This window comes from Schistocerca americana, chromosome 8 (genome assembly GCF_021461395.2).
Source record: "Schistocerca americana isolate TAMUIC-IGC-003095 chromosome 8, iqSchAmer2.1, whole genome shotgun sequence".
In the NCBI taxonomy this organism is placed as follows: Eukaryota; Metazoa; Arthropoda; class Insecta; order Orthoptera; family Acrididae; genus Schistocerca; species Schistocerca americana.
Window position 1 is genome coordinate 430,636,931 of NC_060126.1, and position 23,270 is coordinate 430,660,200.

The following is a 23,270-nucleotide window of genomic DNA, read 5'->3' on the forward strand; positions in this document are numbered from 1 at the left end:
TTAAGCTATAGTGTTTTTTTCTGTATCATCTGGGACCTCATTCTCCATCGGCTCCTCCCCCCCCCCCCCCCCCCCTTCGTTTTTCCCATCATCTGTCCAGTTTCCCGCACCTGCTCTTGGCTGTGGTATGTCATATTTGTCAACTTTTTAGTGTAGTGTTCAAGTGAATGTTCAGTGTTGTTCGTCTTTCCAAAGTGTTGCGAATAGAAACCATGCTTTCGCTGGGTGTGAATTTTATGTCTTTTGCGAACAGAAACCAGACTGTCGCCGTGTTTTTTAATTGCCTGCCTATTATTTTACCTGTCTGCTTCATATGTATTTTATTAGCATCAACATCCCTTTGTTCTATGTTTTAAGTTCCACGATTTTTTCGCCATGTTACCATTTAAGTCTCCGATTTTATCGCCTGTTTTTATTATTTATTATCTTCATCTTTTTAAAACAAAGTCTGTAGGCTGAAGAGCGGCATACTACGCCGCTGCCAGTCCGCCCCCTTCGGGGGGAATCGAAACTCAATAAAGAAAAAATAATTCTTTATCATTTACCGTGAATCTTTGCATTTCTAATTCTGTAACTATTCCTGCCATTGTCAAAACTTATCCTCCAGTTAATTTCACTAACCCCACAAGAATCACTGGTATCCCTCATTTATTCTCTGGTAGGGCGTTTTTACGTGTTCGTACAATGCGTTTTCCCTCGCTATTCCGAGAACAGAACCTAGCGGCTGCTAACCGGGGACTGTACAACCGATAGTGTAGCGATCTGGGAAAAAACGTCAAGCTTTCATTGTGTTGAGTACACCGAGGAGTTAATATGTAATCTTTCTTATCCGTTATTCCTGTTAGACGTTTATTTCCATACTGGTAGTCTGAGTTTATCGATATCACTAATAATTATAATAACGCTAATCATTCGCACGCCCACTTAGCCATAGAGACAAACAGCGATTGGCATTCACACGTTCGGTTTATTCGGTTCAGCTCGTATAGTCCTAGCCTCTTTTTGTCTACGGTAATGCTTTGTATTCCTAGATGCGACAGAGGTTCTCTCGGCAGAGACGTCACGTACACTATGCACGCATTCAAAAAGCAACTTATGATTCGTTGAGAAATCAACTTACAATGTCTTCAAAAATGTTCAAAAACCAAATGGGATGCACTTCAAAATAATATGAATGATCGATAGACCAACGTGCGCTGGGTGCTAGGCGCTTCGTGAAACAAGTTTTTTTCCTTCAAGAATATGATTTTGGCCCTCCCCGAAATTGCCACCTGGCACAGACAGCCCCCCCCCCCCTCCCGGGCAACATCCATGCCTAACTATAATGCAAATAATACAGAAGTAAAATAGAAAACACTTGATAATACTGCTCTAGGCTGTTTTATCACAACTAAAGTCTATGAGAAAATGGACAGTGTACCGATCTGGGAAAAAAGGTCAAGCTTTCATTGTGTTGAGTACACCGAGGAGTTAATATGTAATCTTTCTTATCCGTTATTCCTGTTAGACGTTTGTGTTGTGATCCGGCGAAACATCTGTTGCTTCATTCCGATGATTCAACAAAGACTCTCCGTTGTATTAGGCCTTGCGAAGGGGATGTGCAGGATAACTGTTTTCTGCTTTGATGAAAACAGTCTTCGTTGAGGAATGATTTTTCTCGTCTGACATGTTTCGGAATGAAGTGCTTATCATGTTTCGGAATGAAGAGCAGTTAACGTTACTTTTATGGAAGCTGCATGTTTTTCGATAGCATCTACGTCTCGCAGGTTAAGCCTAAAGCCCGGTCCACACGCAACGATCTGCTGCGCAGACATCGGCGCAGTTGTCTGTACATGCAAAAGATCGGTGCAAATGTGGTGTGTTCACACGACACAAAACCCAATCTACTACTCGCCCGCTATCTGTCGGTGTAGAAAAGAAATATCAGTGGCAAGCGAGTACGCTCTCCGTAAACGTCAAAAATTTAATTCAGTTATTTTGAAATATAGAATTGGAGGAAGTTCTGTTGTGGTCTGTGTTCGCAACTTGTGTTGCAAAAAACATTCAGACCAACCGCAGGAAACAGAGAAAGCGGTCAAAATGGTGTAGACAGTGGCTGCTAAAGCAAAAGCAGTTTTCTCACGTACATTTACTGCGAGAGTTAGTTGCAGGGCGAACCTGTTTTGTTTTACTTACATTACCTCATGTTCCATTTCCTGGCACATTGACACTCCAATTTCATCTTCAATTGTACTCCTGCTTGGTCTTGGTGTTTCTTGATCACTAAGAAAGCCAAGCAGATCAAAATACCATAACATTGGCTGGTATACTCGATCTACTCTTACACCAGATCTTCTAGATTTCTGAACTTTGGATAACTCTTTTCGGTAAACAGTTCGCTGACAGACTTAATTTACTTGACTTGCCTTCATGAACTCATCCTTCAGGACAGCGTAAATAGCGTCACATGTGTTGGGTATTATTTTACTCAACGCTTGTTTCGATACTGCAGTTGAAAATTCCAAATCCTTGTAGCTCCTTCCTGTTGCTAGGAATCTTAATGTTACCGCCAGCCGTTCATGAGGAGATATTGCCCTTTTCATACAAGTATTTTTTCTCATAATATGATGGGTTACAAACTTTAAGAGATAATTATAAGTTTCGACATCCATCCGCAAATAATTTCGCCAGTTCGCAACGATTTTTTTTTTATTATTCTTATTACCGTTTCTCTGTTTGCCGAGGCGTCAACTGCCCGCAATTTTTCAATTAGAGCATTGCATGCTGCTGTCTTTTTGTCTCAGGCCACTATATTCTTTACTTTTAATCTTCCACAAACATGGGTGGTTTCTATATATTTCAATGAATTCGCTCACAGACTCTCGAGAACACCGACGAGTATCAGCCATTTTAATGCCCTGTGCGCACAAATACAAACACTAGACTGAGCAAATAGCTGTTTCGCGCCAGATTTGCAGCGATCGCCTGTCCATACGCTCCAACTTGTCTGCGCAGATGTAGTTTGAACCCACAGATTTGAGAGGTTTCGCTCAAACCTCCAACTCCAACTTCCAGGTCTGCACACACCTCAGATTGGTGCAAATCTTCTGTGCACATGCAACGATCTGTCTGCGCAGATGTGCTGTGCGCAGACATTTGCGCAGACAGATCGTTGCGTGTGGACGGGCCTTAATAGCTCAGAAGCAATTTTATCTTTTCGATCACAGCAACCTTACTACAGGTGTGATGTTTGCTGATATCCACCAGTGTTGCACCTCATTCGTTCAGAGCGGAAAGATAGTTGCTTGCTACGGCATGTGTTTCGTCATTTTTTGTGAACGTCAGAGGTTGAGAACGACTGGCCACTCATTTGGCATACACTGTGTACATGCCTGCACACGTTCCATTTTACGCTCTAATCGGCACATGAGCACGAATATCTATGTATGCAAGTTTTGCAGTCGCGATGCATCAGTTTACAGCTGCATCCCACTTGATTGTCTTTGGTCAAATAAACTTCCACGGCTTCTGATTCAGATGGCACTTTACAACAACTGTCTTCCTCTGCAATGAGGTCCTCGTCTACTGGTGCACTTTATTTATGCTTTTTGTCATAACTATTAGCTGGGCAAACAAATTATCTTTAACGAAAGTCATAAACGCAAAAACACTTTTATGAAGACGCTTAGTACGCTTCCCCTCCAGTTAGATACACTGAAGCGCCAAAGAAAGTGGTATGTAGTAGTAGTAGTAGTAGTAGTAGTAGGTTTATTCATCCGTAGATTTCTTTTTACAAGGATATAGGACATGTCAAAGTATTTACAAATTTAGATCAATTTAAAATAAGCTAATTCGTACACACATATATTTACAGACTTGTAGCTAGAGAAATCGTTAGATTTACTCCTGGTATACAATACTTTTTTTACAAATAACTTATTAAATAATGTAATGCCACACTGCTCACTCAGATGCTCATTTTGCCATATGAAGTAATTTTAATAAAAGACTGTGCATACTGCATTTTAACTGTTGAATTGACAATAATTGTTACTCATGTTCCCTAGCATTAATGCCCTCTACTAGACTCAGTTATTTGTATAAATATGGGACACATCCAGGACATCACCAGCACTTACTATGTACCTAAGTACATAGATATTGACTTTGATACTTTCATCAGAATATTTTTATGGCATATCAGTCACTGCACACACTATACACACATTGTTTCATAACACACACACACACACATACACTGGTGATCTCTGGGCCATTTTCTGTACAGCTTCCCATTTGCTGTCCTGAAAAAACTGAGTCAGCATCCCTCCATAATGAGTGAGATTTTGAGCTCAGAAAGAGGAAGAGGTGTTAGTATTGTGCTAGCATAGCTTGGGGGGTAAGAATTTCTAGAAAGGAAAGAAGAAGGAAAAAAACATAAAGTTATGGGAATGGGATACGATTATCGGTCGAATGCAATAACTGTCCCCATTAAATTCCACATAGGGATATATTTCGTAGTTAGTCATAAACGTGTACACAGCTCGAGATACAGAACAGGACTAAAAACTAACATGGAGGCTCGTCAGGGCAATAAGAGTCCAAAGATGGTGTTAATCATGGTCGATACGACCTATCGACGCCACACAGCCCCCCCCCCCCCCCCCCCTCAGTACACAGTACCACCTGTAAGGCTTGAGTGGAGGTCAAGTGGGTGTCGGCGTTGGTAGTAGTCGTGCGAGGCAGCAGGGGTACAACGGGGATGTCCATCTTGGTCGACACGGTGCGCAGAGGCAGAGTGATTGGTGGCAGGTTCACCTCGTAGTCAGTCAAGTAGCAGAGGCTGACGATGCGTTGGCCGGCCTGAGAGCATGCTTGTGGAACGGCGTGTGGCAAGGTGCAGGTGTGCCTGCCCCGAATGCAGATAGAGCAATCTGAGGAGATAAACGCGCGAATTTCTGACAGGTCGCACTCGCTGGGGAAGGACAGGCTATGCACGACACTAATATTTAACTGCCCATTGGAGAGCAAGGCCCCGGTGTCTGTTAGGAGCACGAGCAATCGGTCATCGAAGGTGACGATCGACACATCGTCCACGCGGTGTGGTGGCACATTGCAGCACAGGTTGAATGTGGGAGAGCGAGTTTCCGCAGTCGGTGAAGTGGCGGCGAAACATGCACATGTGGTGGATGGCGACATACCTGGAAAACCTGCGAATGGCGATGACGAATCATGGGTTGGAGGAAACAGCGCCGTGGGATAAGACAAAGTATTTTCAGGCTCCGTAGCGAAAAAGTCGTCAGGAGGGTTTGACTGAGATGGTAGAGGGGCGTCGGAGTCCATGAAAGCAGGTTTGAGCTTGTTTAATGAAACAGTTTGAGGACAATCCTTAACCATAATGTCGAACGTTGTCTCGCCCCGCTGGAGTACTTAAAAGGGGCTGAGGCAGGGTGATTGCAGGGGTTGTTTAACGGAATCATCCCTGAGCATAACGTGGGAGCCAGTGTCGAGTGCGGTTGGCACGTAAGTGTCCAGTGGGGAATGGCTGATAGGCGGGTGTAGTTGTGCATGTCTGAAGTGAGTGTGCATGTGACTAATGAAACACGGTGAGGGGGCAAAATCCTCGGGTGCTTGAGGCAGGATAAGTTCCCCTGGTAGGACTGGGTTCTCCCCAGAAACGAATTCAGAGATGGTTCCCTGTTTAAAGGTAGAACTGAGACCGAGTAACACCCATGGAAGCGCCTCAGACCAGAGGCAGACATGGCACCTGAGGGCAGTTTTGAGGGTGCAGTGCGACTGTTCAACGAATCCGTTGCTTTGCGGCTGGTAGGCTGTTGTATGAATTTTTTTAATGCTGCAGATGTTACATAAAATGGTGAACAGGGCAGACTCAAACTGCTGACCTTGGTCGGTGGTGATGGTGGTCAGGGAATCGAACCTGGCAATCCATGAGGAGACAAAACCCTTGGCCAAGGTTTCAGCGGTGATGTTGGGTAAAGGAGCAGCTTCCACCCCGTGAAACATGCGGTCGATTCTGGAGAATATAAACCTGTGGCCTTCCGATGGTGGTAGTGGACCGATAAGGTCGGTATGTACATGACAAAATCTTACTTGCAGAATGTCGAACTTGCCTAGTGGAGGGGAGGTATGGCAGCCGATTTTGTTGCATTGGCAGGAGACACAGCTGCATGCCCAGGTCTGACAGTCCCGTTTAATATTTTTCCAAATGAAACGCTCAAATACGAGCTGTGTGGTGGTGCAGATGCCAGAGTGAGCAAGGTTATCCAAGGTGTCGAAGACTTGCCGGCGCAATGTGGGTGGGAGCAATGGCCGCAGGGTGCCAGTAGAAGAATCACACCACACCTCGTCCAAAACACCGGGGAACTTGGCTTTGGTAAACACAAGAAGATTTGCGAGGAGAGCTTGAGATTCCTCGTCAGAGGCCTGGTGAGTGGCCAGGTTGGATAAGTCAATGATGCGTGAGACAGTATTGATCCGTGAGAAAAAATCAGCAAGGATGTTTTCTGTGCCTTTGATGTAGCGAACGGCTGTTGTGAATTGAGAGACTAAATCAAAGTGTCGGAAATGACGAGAGGGTGGATCCTCGAGGAAGGGTTACAGAAAGCATCTACTAGTGGTTTGTGATCAGTAAGGATGAAGAAAGAACGGCCCTCGACATCAAGGCGAAAGTGTTTGATGGCTTCATGGACCGCCAGAAGTTCCCTATCAAAAGCGGACCGTTTCTTCTGAGCTGTAGACAGAAATGATGGGGAGAGACCGTGTCGCTTTTGCATTGCTGTAGTACTGCCCCCACCACGATGTCGCTGGCGTCCGGAGTGATGAATAACTCGGCCAACGGGTCAGGATGGACGAGTGTCACGCCGTGAGCTAAGGAAGTTTTTAGAGCCTCGAAGGCCTCCAGCATAGGTTCAGTCCAGCAAACTGGTTTAGGCTTGAAGTCTGTTTGCCCGACAGTGAGTCTGTCAGCAGAGCCTGCATGGCAGTAGTAATTTATTGTACCCAAGAAACGTCAGAGCTCTTTCTAAGTAGCCTGAGACGGCAGTGACATGATGGCCTGCACGCGGGATTTAGGAGGCTGTATTCCGTCTGTGGAGATGGTGTTACCCAAAAATGTGACAGAAGACTGGCGCAATTGGAATTTGTCCTTGTTGATGTCGACGCCATTGGAGTTCGAGGTCTGGAGGACCTTGGATAAATGATTTTCGTGTTCCTCAGCTGAGTTGCTGAAAATGAGTGTGTCATCCAGATATGCAAAGCAAAAGTCGAACTGTCGTAAGATTGAGTCGATGAAACGTTACCATGTTTGTGCCGCATGTATCAGGCCGAACAGCATGAAGTTGTGTTGGAGCAAACCGAGCGGCGTGATAATAGCTGTCTTTGGAATGTCTTCTGGTGCTACAGGAATCTGGTGATAGGCGCATTTACAGTCAATAACACTGAAGATTGTGGCGCCTGATAAGATATGAGTGAAATCATTTATGTTCAGCACTGGGTAATTGTCCAAGATGGTACGAGCATTTAAGCGTCTGTAGTTGCTGCACATTCGGAAAGAACCGTCGTGTTTGGCGATCAGGTGAATCAGTGAAGACCAGTTGCTGTCCGATGGTTGCAGGATACCTGCCTCCAAAAGTTTGTTAATTTGCTGCCGGGCTGCACGCAACTTAAGGGGGTTGAGGCGTCTAACCTTGTGCCTGATAGGATGGCTGGCAGTGGTAATTATCATGTGTGTCGTTCCGTCAGTGACGGAAGGAACTGAGAACTGCGCACGATTCTGAGCAATGTCCTGACGTGAAGTTTTTGGAGGAGTGGGGCGCAACGAGGTGTAACCGTTAGCACGAGTGGGAAAAGGCAGCACGAAAGTCACATGCCTATTACGTGAGCGCAGCGTGAGCTTGTTTGGAGAGGTCGGCTGCACGCACAGCACGGAGCGGGTCGGGGTGCACAGTGACTGTTGTCAGCCTTGTCATGGGTAACCGGCGCGGGCGAGAGAGGCGTTGGCATCGCACGGGGAACAGTGATGGCCGCCGAGTCATGTGGCTGGCGCCCGAGAGAGAGGGCATGTTTATCAATACGCGGGGCGGCTGCCTATGCGGTGGGCGTGGTCGTATTGTGCACGCGACTGTCATTAGAAGCACTGTTTGAAACACATGGCACTGAATGTGGCGAGCTTGTCGGGGGTGCGGTGTCTACCAGACGCAAATCGTCACATGCAATTAATGTTTTTCGACTAACCTGCTGAGTGTCCGAGCTTGTGTCTGCTGGAGAAACACGATTAGGTGATGGCACTGTGGCCTGCAGTCTCAGCAGCGAGGTACAAGCTGCGACGAGCTCATTGTGTGTGCTATTCGTTGTTTCAGCTCGTCGTTTTTCTGGCGGAGTTGTGCCGCCAAGTCGTATTCTGACAGTAGGTTAGTGACGCAGGTCACAATGTCGCCTGTTAGTGCGGAGCATTCGCTTGCTATCTCACATGTCGCAAGAGAAACAGAACATGGAACAGAAGTGCGGGAGCACAGTATCTGAGTGTCAGTGGGATGATGTAGCACGGAGATCTGAACCATGTTCAGAGAGAGTTTGTAATGTGACAAAAAATCCATACCGAGAATTGGTTTCCCACAGGACTTGGCGTCTTCTAGATCCTGTGCTCGGCGTTTGGGTGCTGGCAAGGTAATCGACACTTCTTGGCATCATCGCCGAAAATTTTACGGTACCAACGATACGGATGAGCCGGATGTGGTGGTGGCGGTGGTGACTGCGGCAGTGGAGGAGGCTTGTCCTCATTGATTTGTTCCAGGATGTGTACTGGCATGTATGGTGTGTGGATGATTCATGAGTGCTCGGACGGAGGAGAGAGTGAGCGGATACTGCCAGGCAGTGTAGACAGCGCAGAGGTGGAGCGAGCTCTGCCTCTGCCCACAGATGGCTGGTAAACAGGAGCAGTTGTGGAAACCAGTGGTGAGCGGTGTGCTGGTTGGTGTTGTCATAGCAATGCATACAGCTGGTCTGCAATGCGAAGACGAGAGCTGATTGACTCAAAGGAGTGCGGTAGCAGGTGAATCTATAGGTCGGTAGGTAACTTGGTGGACAATACCGCCCACAGAGTAACGTCCGGCATCGTATGTTCACTCACAAGTAATCGAAGGTGACACCACAGTTGTGATGGGGTTCGGTCCCCCTGGTGCTCCTCATACAAGATCTTGATGATTTATTCATGTATTGAGCAGGCGAGTCAGTCCAATATTGTTTTCTTTGTGAACTCGTACTTCGGTGGAGGTGGTGGCAAGAGGAGTAGTACACAAATTAAGTCTGAGTGATCATGGAGGTGCGTGACGAGACATAGGAATTTAGAGTTGTCGTTGGACACATGATGTAACTCGAACAGATGCGCCACAAGCATAAACCATGATACGGGTTTGTCCCCATATAAAGGGGGCCACTTCAGCAGACGGCCAGGGGGGTGGATGAAGGCAGTTTCGGTGTATCTTGGAAGGCATGCTGGTCCATGGTAGGAGGGGCTGTACTGCAGCATGGCGCCCTAGGCATAGGTGTGTTATTGACAAGTACGTCCGAAGCAACGGCGGGTTGCATTGTCCTTGACGTGTCACGAAAACATGATATGGCTGCCACATTCAGTACCGTGGGAACAAGCAGTTGCACAACACGTGTGGCGGTCCCATAAACTGGACCGGAGGTTAAGATACAGATTTGAAATTGTCCACCCTAGAAATGATGTGGAAGGCTAGCATGGTAGACACAGGCGGAACTGTGGGAGAGGCGAGGGGCTTAATGGTCAGAATCTGGGCTCCACCCCCGTGCCTGTGGGGGGGGGGGGGGTAGGGGTGGTGGGTTGGTACTTTGTGTGACAACAGTGTGGGCTTTCTGTGTACATCGGGAACACACCCTGTGTGGTCAGACAATAAATTACGGGTGAAACTTGCTAAAGATCACACTGTTGCGGTAAAACATTCTTGGAAGGCGATGCGCCGTAAGATGTGCTCGAGCCCACATGGTCGAAAAACTGAGCAACAGGACTGGTGGGTGAGCAAGGGGAATTTGACGCATGAAAATGTGCATCATTAGTTTGTGAGTGAGGCAAAACCGGAATAGGTTCATAGTGGTTGATAGCGTGTGCGTTTTGCACAAATGGCGGTGTTACACACGGCATGACTGTAACCGACATTGCTGCCTGTTGAAAGTCAAAGTACATGTGCGAATGTAGATCACTTTGAAAATTACATGATCGATAGGTAGTTACACAGTTCTGAAAATTATCCACTTCACATTTCAAATGTTGGTGAGCACAGTCTGGCAACATGAAACCTGAGTCCATTGTTTGAGTTAACGGTGTAGCACTCGACTGTTGTGGAACAACAAAATTTGATGTTAACTTGGTTGGAGATCGCGAATCACTGTCGATTAGTGGAGAGCCGACCATTGGCAGAGGATTGGAGTGGCCCGGTTGTCATAGTTGGGCCTCCAAATCCTCGAACAAAGCATTGGGTGAGGCAGCCATGGCATCATGCGCATAACCTGTTGATTTACAACACCCGGTGCGGAAGACGCAGAAGACGTAGAAACTTCAGGGTCACCAGTGTGGGAACAGGATACGATTATCGGTCGAATTCAATAACTGTTCCCAATAAATCCCACATAGAGAGTACGTCAAATATGTAAACACAGCTTGAGATACAGAACAGAACTAAAAACTAACATGGAGGCTCAACAGAGCAATTAGAGTCCAAAGATGGTGTTAATCATGGTCGATATGACCTATCGACGCCACAAAGTAAAGATGTTATGTGGAATGTTGGATATTTTATAATCATTATTATTATTATTTGTTTGAATAAGATTTTTTTAATCAAACCCCTACTCTGTTTTAGCTATGTAATCCTTCAATGTATAAAATGTATTGCATAACAGGTACTTTATAGCTGCCATTTTAAATAAGTGAATTTTTGCAATTTCTTTAATCTCTTTTGATAATTTATTGTACACTTTTATTCCTTGGTAGAAAATGCTGTTTTGAGTTTTATGTTTATTTTTTCTTGCTAAATGTAGGTTGAGTCTATCTCTTGTTGCATGGTTGTGGAAAGAGCTGTTTGTGCAGTAATTACCAATGTTATTTTTGATGTGTACAACTGACTGGTAAATGTATTCACATGGAGCAGTTAAAATTCCCAGTGTTTTGAGCAGATCTTTACAGTGAGCTCAACTAGTTTTTTTGGTTATTATTCTTACGGCTCTTTTCTGACATTCTGTTTGCAAGTACCTACATGTGTTCGCACCACTTCAACTGAGAAGCAACATTCATTCCTAGAAATTTTGCATTTGTTACACAGTCTATAGAGGTGCCATCTACATTTAATTTAACATTGTCATTTTTCCTCTTCAAACTAAAATTCATGGTATTAGTGTGCTTTATGTTCAATGTCACTTTATTGCTTACTGACCAATCATAAACTTCCTTGAGAATTTCATTTGCTTTCTCGGAAAGGAGTTCTCATGTTTTCTCAGTGATTATAATATTGCTGTCATCAGCGAAGAGAAATTTTTTACCAAAAGTAACACCACTGGGAAAGTCATTGATGTCTATCAGGAACAGTATTGGTCCTAATATGCTACCTTGCAGAACCCCTATATTAATGTATTTTATTTCTGATAAGTGTTTTACTAAATGTTTAGATGTATTTGAAGTATGTGTTATCTCTACTCTTTGCACCGTATCTGTTACGTAAGATCGAAACCAGTCAGTAGCTACCCCTCTTATTCATAGTGTTTCTAATTTATTTGATAGAATCTTGTGGTCGACTGTATTAAATGCCTTAGAAAGATCCAAAAATATGCCTGTGACACACTCATCTTTACCAAGAGCATCGAGTCTTTACCAAGAGCATCGAGTACTACTGTTGTGAATTCTACTATGGCTGACTCCGTATTTTTGACACTTCAGAAGCCAAACTGTGATTCGCTTGAAAGATTGTATTTATTCAGGTAATTCGTTAATCTGTCTTTCATAATTGCTTCTATTATTCTTGAGAATGCTGACAGCAGGGAAATGGGCCATTAATTTTCTATGTCTTCTGCATTACCTTTCTTAAGCAAAGGTACAACTCTTGCCTGTTTTAACTTCTCTGGAAATGTCCCTGATGTGAAGGATTCATTTATTATATTTGTTAAGGGGCCCTGTATAATTCCTATGCATTGTTTCAGTACATACATTGGTACTTCATCTAAGCCTACTGACACTCTATTTTTTTAAATTTTTGAACAGTTTTATTGGCTTCATTCTCTGTGGTTGGAAGTAACATCATTGTATTTAGTGCAACATTATTTACAGGTGTTATATTTGTTTGGGGGAATTTTTGCTGTAACTTCTGTGCAATACTTGAAAAATGCTCGTTTACATAGTTTGCTAAGTGTTGTGGATCATTTATTACCTTATCCTTCTCCCTTAGCAGTATGTTATTCTGCACTTGTTTGCCTCTCCCCATTTGCTTTCTTATAACATCCCAGACTGCTTTGCTTTTATTCTCTGCATTATATATTACTTTGTCATTAAATGACTTTTTTTGCAGCAATCAGCACCTTCATATAGATCTTTTTGTATCTATGATAGAAATTTGGATTGGAAATGCCTTTTCAAAGTTCAAATTTAAACAATGTGGAAAATTTCTAGAATTTCATATTCACATTTGTTTCCTTATACACTTCATCCCAGCTTTGTTTTCTAGTTCTTTTGAAGAATCTTTTATTTTGATCATTGCGAATCTTTTTCGTGGAACTGAAGTGTTTAAGTGTTTGGGAGGACTTCTTAATACCTGCTGTTATCCATCTGTTTTTGTGGGATGTTGATTCACACATGCATACTTTTGGAAATGCCTTTTCAAAGTTCAATTTAAACAGTGTGGAGAATCTAGAGAATTTCGTATTCACATTGGTTTCCTTATACACTTCATCCCAGCTTTGTTTTTCTAGTTCTTTTGAAAAATCTTTTATTTTGATTTCTGATAGATGTCGTTTGTAGGCTTTTAGTTTAGGGAATGATTCGATGCCTGATTTTAGTGTTGTTATTTGACAGAGATGATCTGATAGTCCGAGATCTTTTACAGTACATCACATTTTCCCCTGTCCATATTTGTGGCCATTTGGTCAATTACTGATGAAGTCATTGTAGCACTATTGCACTATTGACCAATAGGGACATGCCAAAACTTTGAAAGATGTTTATGAAGGTGCTGCTGGATTCATTTATGATATTAGTGTTGATGTTAATGTCCCCACACAGAATTATGTTGACCTTCGCACTGAGACTTTATCTAGAACTTCTGTTAACTTATTGAAAAGTGTCCACACTTCCACTGGGAGATCTATACACACACAAAATGATTAATTTCTTGGTGATATCAAGTCCTGTTAATTCAATAGCTGATATTTCATTGTTTTGTCTTCACTTACTGTACTAAGGTCATGTCTTGATTTGAACTGTGTTTCTTTTCTAATATAAATGCGTGATCCTCTACCCCTTGACGTAGTTCTGCAGTAAGAGTTTGCCTTTCCCCCCTATCTCCCTTGGTTCTCATGAGTTCCTTCCTTGCTTCCTCCAACTGTGCCTGAAGGCACAGATTTTCCTTTCCTGTTCCCTAATCAAAATGTTCCTACTGAATACTCTGCAGTTCCAGGAGAGAGCCTCTTCTGTTCTTCCAACATTCTCCCCACTGCATCCGCCCCCCCCCCCCCCCAACCCCAGTGAAAATATGTCCTACAAGATTGGCAACAAATCCCTCTACTCACTACCCTATAACAGCTCTCACATTTCTCACTCATGGTCAGTTTCGAAAGAATAATTAAGTTTAAAGAATGTTTTAAATTTGTCAAGGACGTGAGATTGGGTGTGAGTAAACAAAAAACGACAGAAAGGTCTTACGTGCGGTGGTTGTTGTTTTTGTACTGATTTAGAGATACAGTGACAGAAGAATGAATTTGTAATTAATTTGCTTTTAGAGAGTTTACGTTATCAGGCGTGTTTGGTCAGGTTTTTCACGTTTATAACTCGGAAAATTTAGGCCTAGTTCACGTCTATCTAATTAGTAAACAATAAGAAATGTGTCAGTTAAATACTATTTAGAAACGTTTAATTACACTTTTATTGCAACAATAGACACTGATGAAACTAGTAGCTGTCTTTTTTAAACGAATTTGCACTATCAAGAAAACTTGAATAGAATTTTTTGTGTTTATGTCACGCAAAATTTCGGGTTATGTCGCCATTATCGGGGCTTCAGCTAAAGAACTAGTTTTTTCAAGAACAAGCGCTGCTGGGACGCTAATATTCAGTTGTGTGACAGGAACGGACACCACAGCAAGTATACAAAACCAAGAAAATTTTAATTTGACACTATTTCCTCTTAAATAAGTTCTTTTAGCGGACTAAGAAAATACGTGATCTGACTCGGCGGCCATCTTGGTTGCGTATTCAAATACAGAGATATGTAAACAGGCAGAACATGGCGCTGCGGTCTGCAAAGGCTGTATAAGATATCAAATGTCTGGCGCAGATGTTAGATCGGTTACTGCTGCTACAATGGCAGGTTATCAAGATCAGAGGACGGAAAAGGATCCTGTAACCCTTCTGAAAATTACTGCAGATTGCAATACTGGGCCATCAACAAGTGTCAGCTTGTAAACCATTCAACGAAAAATCTTCAATATCGGCTTTTGGACCCGAAGGCTCACTTGTATAGCCTTGATGACTCCACAACACAAAGTTGCATGCCTTGCCTGGGCCCATCAACACCAACAATGGAGTGTTGATGACTGGAAACATTTGCCTGGTTGGACGAGTCTCGTTTCAAATTGTATTGAGCAGATGGACATATGGGGAAAACCTCACAGATTCATCGACATTGCATGTCAGCAGGAGATTCTTCAAGCTGGTGGGGGCTCTGTAATGGTGTGCGACTTGTGCAGTTGGAGTGATATGCGACCCCTGATAAGTCTAGATACGACTCTGACAGGTGACACATACGTAAGCATCCTGTCTGATCACTTGCATCCATTCATGTCCATTGTGCATTCTGACAGAGTTGGACAATGCGAAACCACACACGTCCAGAAATGCTACAAAGTGGCTGCAGGAACACTCCTCTGTTGTTAAGCGCATCTGCTGGCCATCAAACTCTCCAGACATGAACTTTATTGAGAACGTCTGGGATGCCTTGCAATGTGCTGTTCTGAAGAGATCCCCACCCCCACGTACTCTTACGGATTTATGGACAGCCTTGCAGTTTTCATCGCGTCAATACCCTCCAACACTATGTCAGATGTTAGTCGAGTCCATGCTACGTCGTGTTGTGGCACTTCTGCATGCTCGCGGGGGCCCTACACGACGTTAGGCTGGTGTACCAGTTTCTTTGGCTCGGTAATGTATATTTGAAAGTGTGATGCACTCTTTCGATATGCATAATTCGTCTTCATCCAGGCTTGCAGTGAGTAACAATTCGTCCAGCAGTGCGTATTATGGTCACTGTTTTCCAGAAAGTGGGTTACAAACTCTACTGTACGAGAATCACGCTTTAAATTTGTTATTTCAGCAGGGAGCATAATTTGAAGTGCAGAAGCATGTCGCTCCCACAATAAAGCCGTGGGGATCTTGTACGCCTTAACTTGTTTCTCTCGGCCTCTTACTTTAATATTTATGTATTCCCTCCAGGCCTTGTTTACGTGCCATGTACATTTTCGTCATTTTCGGAGCTCCCGTTGAAATCGTCCACGCGTTAAAGAAAGGTTTCTGATGTGAAAACTTTCGGTAAAATGATTCCAACCTCAGTTTTTACATAGTCAAAGAATAGTGACAGGACTTTAGTATGAGAAAGCCACATAGGAATCCTTGTCTCATCCAATACCAGTAATGTCGTTTGCTCAGAATCGTAGTTACCAGTCCGTGTGTCCCATCTGTACAAATGCGTACTTCTGCAAAATTCCTCCATGGGGGTGTGACTCATTAACTGTATCCGGTAGCTTATAAAATGCACACCACCTCTAGTCTATTAACTTCACGGATCCACACCTCTAGACTAGTAGCATCATTGTGAAGCCTAGCTGTTGCGGAGCACTGGTTTCAGCAATTCTCAGTGTAATTCTTGCCTCGAACAGTTTAATTCCTTAAAGTAGAAAATCAGAAAGCGAGTTTCATATTTTATGTAGTAAGCGCTTAAAGGGATTTTATTGGCAATACCACAGATGTACCGGGTGGTTATAAGATTAAATTTTCCCTATTTAACATGTTATAAAACAGAAGCTAAATACCATATGAGTACATAACTTGGTAGCATTAATGTCAAGAATATGGGGTAGAGAAATAATGCAGAATCAATTTAACTGAAACGCTTTTAATGTGGCGCTATGGGACATCATACCATTACACACCGGCACCATTACTGCTACAAAACGGGCTCAATATGGCGCCCATCGGTGTCCGGAAGCGTCTGAAAGCGCAGGATTGCATTCTGCACAGCAAAACGAAGCATGTCCATAAGTATGCTGGCTACCTCTTTGATATGCTTCAGGTCAGCACATGTGTGAATGTTCACCAGATAAAACCTGTCCTTCCGGTAGCCCCACAACCAGAAATCACAGGGAGTGAGATCAGTTGATCGGCTGATAATTCGATTGTTTCCAAGTGTGTTTCGGAGAAGCAGATGAACTTCACAAGCGATGTGCAGTGGGGCCCCATCTTGCATGAAAACTGTAGAGTTCAACGCGTCTGCATATATCGCAGTACCGCTGGCCAGTCACACGGCACGGTTTGATCCTTGAGCGCCAGCCTGTCCGAAAAATAATGGGCCAATGATGTACACAGCCATAAACCCACATCATACGGCGACATGTTCATCATCCAGAGGAACTTCATGCACAGTGACTGAAGGTGGAGATCCCTACACTTAGCAATGGTGTGTGTTCACTTCACCCGTCAGAGAAAATGAACTTCATCTGCCCATAGGATGGTACAGGGCCAGCCCTCCTCAACTTCAATCCTTGCGAGAAAGTGGAGAGCGAAGTCAACATGTCATTGTGCATACTGTGGTGCAAGCTGCAGAACGATATGGATTTTCTTCGGATACCATTTGAGAATGGTTCGATGCAGCTTCTGTACAGTGGACCACAGGATGTTCAACTGCCGTGGTGCGTGCTAACATCCCAAAGGTGTTCGGGCTCACATGTGGTTCCTCTTCATCGAAATATCTTGGCTCAATATCGTCTAGGGGTTGAACCGCAAGTGTCGCATCACACGCCCTAAAATAGACACTTGTAACCCTGGGTTAAATTGTCTGGCTGATAGCAATTTTGCGAAATACAAAGTTAACGTAATATATAATAAGAATATTAATAATATCGGGAACTAACTTAACGACCCATAAATGATGTAGGCCACACAGTTGCGATTTGGTTAGAATAATGTTTATTCTGAAAGCAAACTAATAGCGAAAGTGGCCGTATTTAGAGTTACTGTTATACTCGAGTGCATATCCATTTGACACAGTTCGATCATTCACAATCTCATCGCGAAATACAAGTTATCTACACGAAAAGTTAGGTTTCACGCCAGATGTGTAGCTGCTCACCGTTCAGAGACCAGGTCCCGTGATACCACATAACGCGAAATTTTTTAAGTCGCTTCACTTCCTAGCTACATAAAGGCAGATTGTCCGCCTTCGAGTCTCAATCCGAACTGTACCCTTTGGTGCCTCCAGCCGGAACTGTCCTCTTTCGCATCTGCACCAGCACTGTCCACTTTGCCCGTCGCCAGCCGTGTATCCCGCGCGCCGAATATCCTCGCTCAACTGACTGAAGCCGTCCATCTGAATGGCTACAGCTCATTCAATATTATTTTACATTTTAACATATTTAAATAATCAAAGGTTGACCACTTTCACGTTCTAAATAACGTAATAGTAATATCCATCGTCATATTCCTTTACAAAAAACCAATACGATTTCCTACTTAGCTTTGAATGCCATGGCCAGTAGCATTGCACCAATGAAATAAATAAAGAACAAAAGTAACTATTATGCACTAAACTTCACAACAAATATTCTATTACCTAATGATTCAATAAGATGTCATGTTGTCATCGTTCAATGTGTTTTGTGTGAAGTAAATGATGATCTGATGCTCAACTGAAAATACTGATAATTTAAATTTATTGTATCTTTTAAACAAATAAAGTTACAGAGTTGATATTTACAGCGTCTGCCATTTTACTGATGCGCTTCTATATGAAATGTCCATCGTTAAGATTGACTAAAGCGTTCTGATTTTAGCACTCAGGTCTTTGTTACAAAACTTGTGAATTTAACTTTAACAGTAAATCCTAAACTATTACAGATATGATCAATATTCAAGTTTTATTGGGATCACCATGAAAATTTATGGAGAATCGCAGATTCAGATTACTGTGGCTTGATTCCTTGCATTACTACAGAATTAAATAGATTCAATAAAGGTTTCCCTTTATAGCTGATCTTAGGTTCGCCATATTTAACACTGCTATGTCTTCTCGGCCTGTGACATAGGTTCTTGTCTGTCTCACTCGCACACTACAGCGCTCAATAGACAATAGACACCTGTGAGTTTTCCCATCTCGTGGTGAATCTGCGCCCTTTGTGGCACACGGTCCTGAACGACAGGGTCTGTTTCACAATTCCTGTAGGCTGACTCTGTCGGTCGTATCTTTAAATGAGAGCGAAACGCTCGTTAACTCACACACCTCCACTTCATAATACGTTGGCGTGCCATATAAGTTATGAAGTAGCACCCAAACTTACAAGACACAATTTTATAATACAATAACATAAATATCCTAAGCGCCAGATCAATAGTGTAATTATTTGTATTTAAATTTAAAGAAACTTATATCTAACATGGTTTATGAATTGCAGCATATTAATTAAATGCCAAATAAAACTACACATTTATCAAAATCGACTGTCTATTGAAATACCACAGAATTATCAGCGCCACTGCGTTCACTTTTACTTTGTCACAACGATGTCTCCAGCGGCGCTCCAGAGATTTGGAGCCAAGTACCCTGCCGAAATTCTGTATGGTTCTACACTCCATCACCATCGTCTTGCGGGACAAAATCTGTTGACATTCCAATCGGGTGCAGATACCAGAAAACAAACACTTTCCGAAACCACCCAGGAGCTGCACTGAACGCTTCCCCCAGTGGAATGGATATAAACAGATCTAAACTAAACAGTAAACAATTCATTTACAGCGTTTGCAAGATTCTCGTAAATTCTTCAATGATTCTGCCGAAATTCTGTACGGCTATGCACTCCATCGCTATCGTACAAGTTCCACTAGAGACATGCACCTCGTGATAGATTCCCAATCGACTTCATCGGCAAATTAATATTTTCTTTTAATTTAAATAACTCCTTTAGACTCAAAAGTAACAACAAATATGAAAAAATCTCACCCCTCATTTAACTTCGTGCAATGAAGCTGCGTACACAAATCGTTACTCCATACAGCAATAAATTATTCCCCCAAAATATTCTCATATAAGGAGATAAACATACATCTTTCTTTCTAAGTATGCATTATTAATTTTCATTTTCTAAATCTCTCTGACCGCCATGCACCCAAATTGGTGCGACCATAGCTTATAATTTGGAAAATACAACAAACATAAAACCATCCAAAAACTTAAGCATAACACATACATACACGTAAATAAATCCCTTATATACCCCCAAAAACCTAATTTATATGGATATTGTGCACTGGTTTTTGAGTTGATACCGTTCACCAATTATTCGAGTTCTCCAACCTCCTCACACCCAAATGTGCGTCTAAACTATCTCTTTATAACTGCACAGACCTTGTGCCCAAAAAAATCCTTATGTGACGAAACAGCAAACAAGCCAAAATAAATCCTGAAATAAAACATTGCAAATTACCCCTCCAAATAATCTTATAATCTAAACACAGATACATTTATTTCTTAACCTACTTTCCCCTTGTCTTCCATTTCTAGAGTATACATATCCTGTTCGACCCACCCCTCAATTTCGTACTTGTCCCAAAATAATTCACTTAATGCTTCTTTCGCCCCAATTACATTTTTTCTCCCTTCTAGACCTCTCGTTATCAAACTTCTCTCGAGTCCACAAATGAGGCAATAACGATCGTAATGTTCTACCGTACCATCGCCAACCAGTTACAGTAAAATCACATTCCTCCTTAAGATACCATTCTGTCCAAATATCACTTTCTATATTAGAATCAAACTCACTGTATTCTCCCTTAAAATTATCGACATTTGTAGCTACAACATCATTATCATGAAATAAAGCACTACGGTACTTTTTACTTCCACTTCAGTACAAACTCTTTCACAAACAGGACTTTCAACAGCCACTGATACATGATAGAACGCGCTACATAAAACGTCATTTACCTCCGTCAACAAATCACCAATATGATAACGATTCATAGTTTCACCATCCTCAGCTGTTACATCACATAAATTGTAAGTACAGTGCCGTGCAATTTCAGAATCAACAGTAGCATTAAATTCCTCTGCAATTTAATTTAAACCTGAGCATAATACCTTTTCTTCTCCTACACGTTTCTGCGCCACATTAACTGCAGATCGCACATCAAATTCAGATCCACATTCATTCTTAAACAAACATTCAAAGATCCACAGATCTATCACCTCCATTAGTAGAAAGATATGCACAGATTCCTTCCTCTGAAGTATCAGTACCAGCAGCTTCAACTTCCGTAACTTCAGCACATAAAACATCATTACTACCTTCCTTCAAAAATAATTCAAAATAATTCACCAATATCCACCAATACACACACAAATTCATCAACAGCTGATGAGAATAATGCTACACCGCCCTTATTAACCTCCTTAACAACTTTCGCCATCACAATATCACCTGAAACAACATCACTATAATTGTTACCGCAGATTAGTACTTCTTTAGAATTTTCTATACCATCTAACTCCATCAAATTCAGCTCCACCTCAGCCTCCTTTTGGCACATAGAATCTTTGATTATATTAACATGCATGCACTCTTTTGCCTCACATTCATCAAACAAATCATTTAGTCCTAAATCGTTGTCATCGCCACTATCATCATTTTTCATTATCTTAGAATTACGCCTATTATGTACTATCTGATTTGAAAATTTACCTATTTGATTCTCATTTCGTTCTAATTTCATTTCAAAATTCTGACACCTTTCTTCCGATTTCTTAACACCTATCATATTTTCGTTTACTCACACCCTATTCATCGTGTTTATTTTGCCATCTCCGGACCTGAGATGCTGCGAAACTTAGTTTCCCGATCTCCCATTACGCTGGTTGATTTCGCCAGGTGACGGTCCCTCAAATCTACGTTCTTGGTGTCGGTCCCTGTCACGAAAGCATCCGTTCCCATTACTCCTTTGAAAGTTATCATTGGATGTGTTCCTGCTACCATCTCCCATATCAAAACTGTTGTTTGCATTCTGTTGATAACTTCCCAGATGACTTTCATAGTAGTTACTCTGACTGTAGTTATGATTTCCACTCTGAAAATTATTTGTCCACTTACTTTGCAGGCTAAATTTCACCCCCGTCCTAATTTTTGTACAAAGTTCAAAAACTCTTCTATTGAGTTCCTAAGACTGTGCACTAGATCCCACTGCAAATTTTCCGGTAACCGCCTTTTCTACGTCGTAACTTCAGTAAGCACACCCAATGGACATTTCACATGCATTTATCTTCCAAGTTCACGTTTACAAAATTCTCGCATCGAGCCGTTCCCATATTTAAATGTTGGCCCATTCAGAAACACATTTTGGAGTCATGTTTGCTCTGCTTCACTCCATAACTTGTTCAGTAAGCAGCTTTCAAATATTTCGTAGGTAGTAAATGTATCACTGTGTATATTTGCCCACGACTGCAGCTCACCTTCCAAATGTCTCTTCACGAATTTTATCTTCTCCTCGTCAGACATTCCCCTTACAAAACCATCCCTGCATGCTGATAGAAAATTTACTGGGTGATATTTCCCGTTGTCAGCAAAACATTTGACCGATCCCGAGTTCATCCACAGCACACTGATCACTATAGAGGTTTTACGTGCAGCTAAAGAACTCAGTTCGTTTTTTATTTCATTGATCTGCTTTTTAACTTCACTATTTTCAGTTTTAATGCCAGATTCTACTTATTCCTTTATTTTATCTACTTCTTTCTCCACTTCACCTATTGGAAGGGATCAGTTGCTAATAGCCTCTGTCGTCTCAGCCATTAGAGCATCTTGCCTACTCATACAATTTCTTACGTTGCCTCCCAGATCTGCCTGCAACTTCTCCACCTTATCACTGAAATTTTTCTCCGCTTGATCTACCTTACAGTCAAGTATCCCAACTTCATCAGTAATTTGCCCATTTCATTCGAACGGTTTTTAATTTTCTATCAGTTCCTCGATTCCACTAGCCATTTTACCTACTTCGTCTTTCACAACCGAAGCTATTCCAGATTGAACCGAATCAATTTTCAAATTTACGTCAATCATATCGGTTTTAGCAGAGTCAATGTTTAAATCTACGTCACCCATATCGGTTCTAACAGAATCAATTTTGGATCCCATATCGGTTTTAACAGAGTCAGTTTTGGATCCCAATCCTCTTATCATTTGCATTAATTGCGACATCGTGTCTCCCCCAAATTCATCTCCCTTGCCTGATTTCGGACTACTTGCTCTAATAAATTCACGCCTGATAACACTCTCCCACTCCGACTTTGGGTAAGCGGCTCACCAGAATTTTCGGACCCACGCAAACTGGCTGACTGCTTAATATTAGTGATGTCTATTATTGGCGATTGAACTACAGAGCCATACATAATCTCAGTATAAGCGCATGTACTTAGCTTTGTCGTCCTGGATCCTTCGGCTGTTAATGTTGCAGTGGAAGCCGACGCTGAAGATCTCGTAGCCTCTGCTGTGGTACTGCAACCGCCGTTGCGCGATAAATCGCCGTTGAAGATGCTGCTGCTGGCTGGAACCACATGCTTTTGATGTCGCCTCTTCTTCTGCGTTACTATTTTTTTAATACTCCTAACCACTGCTAAAACTTGGTGCACACAACTGTTGCAAAATTCGTAGCTCAGAGCCCCCACGCAAACTGGATAAACTGCCACAAAATTGGGACGTAGGTCAAGAATGTCGTTAACTCTGAGAATTACTATTGT